The sequence below is a fragment of the Salvelinus namaycush genome, chromosome 36, assembly GCF_016432855.1.
Source record: "Salvelinus namaycush isolate Seneca chromosome 36, SaNama_1.0, whole genome shotgun sequence".
NCBI classification, from domain to species: domain Eukaryota; kingdom Metazoa; phylum Chordata; class Actinopteri; order Salmoniformes; family Salmonidae; genus Salvelinus; species Salvelinus namaycush.
This window is the reverse complement of record NC_052342.1, coordinates 14,267,637-14,268,979: the sequence shown is the minus strand read 5'-3', so window position 1 is coordinate 14,268,979 and position 1,343 is coordinate 14,267,637.

The following is a 1,343-nucleotide window of genomic DNA, read 5'->3' as shown; positions in this document are numbered from 1 at the left end:
TTGGCAGTGCTAGTGAGTATGGAGTTTGATACTATAACCGCTGATTGGTATTGACCTTGGTTATGAAAATGTATGTATGTGGGATTAACATGATGAGAAATGAGCAAAACAGTTTCTGTTTAGTGTAATTGCAACTAAATGTAGTCCCCCACTGGACTAAATATTTGTAAATATTGTGAATGATAAAGAATCATGGTTTAGTCCTATGGTTAAGATCAGATCTCATGTGCAAGTCCAGAGCATATGTCGGTATTCAGTAAAAATATTTGAAAATGTAATCTCTTTGGAACTCATTGAACTTTTATTTGGTAATATGAATTATTGACAATTTTCAGTTGATAGAAACCCTGTAACGACATGTTTCAATAGTTATTGAAGTGGGTAACATGTTAATTTATTCTTCCGGAAAATTAAGTAAATCATAGTAGAAATAGCTGTAAATGGTTTTGCTCATGATTGTTTTTAACCTGGTTTTATTTATAGATTTATTTCATATCGGTGTCTGATGCAAAATGTGTATTTTTTTTATATAAGTGTAGGACAGGTGATTCTATCATTCTCTAGAGGGCAAAATCATTGTCTGATGGAAGACAAAAAATCTACGTATAGTTCAGGGCCATTTCTGTGAAAGCAGAAGCGAAGCCATTGCCACATCGGTCCTCTTTTAAACACTTGCGATAGAGGAAGAAATAGTGCTGACATAGTGATTGCCATACATACTGCTAACTATCTAGCTTTATTTTGACAGGAAGTCAATGCTGAGACCACGATCTCTTTTCCAGATGAACCCACAATACACATCAAAATATAATGAAGACATTACACGACACATTAAAATACATGTTGTTATGCACAATACATAACAAGCTGTAAAAAGGTCCCCTAGCAACTGTCTGAAATGCCCTAGAGGTACCAATTCTTTCCATTTGAAAGTGTATTGTAGATCATTCCACATAAGGTGCAAAAGAACCTAAAAGCAGATCTACCTAACTCAGTGGAGATCGAAGAGGTTTTCAGACTTAGCCACCCCTGAGCCTGGGTCTGGTAGCCTGGACATCTATAGCTTAACAATGGGTTAAGGTATGGTGGAAGTTTATGCAAGAGCGCAATGCACCGATCTACAAGGAAGGCCAGCCTACATTCTAATACAAAATGCAATGATGTATACTGCATGGTTTCCCAAACTTGGTTCTGGGGACCCCCATGGGGGCACGTTTTGGTTTTTGCACCTAACACTACACAGCTGATTCAAGTAATCAAATCTTGATGAGTTGGTTATTTGAATCAGCCTTGTAATAATTATTTATGTCACACGGGTCACCACGTTTGTAAACGGGGAGTAT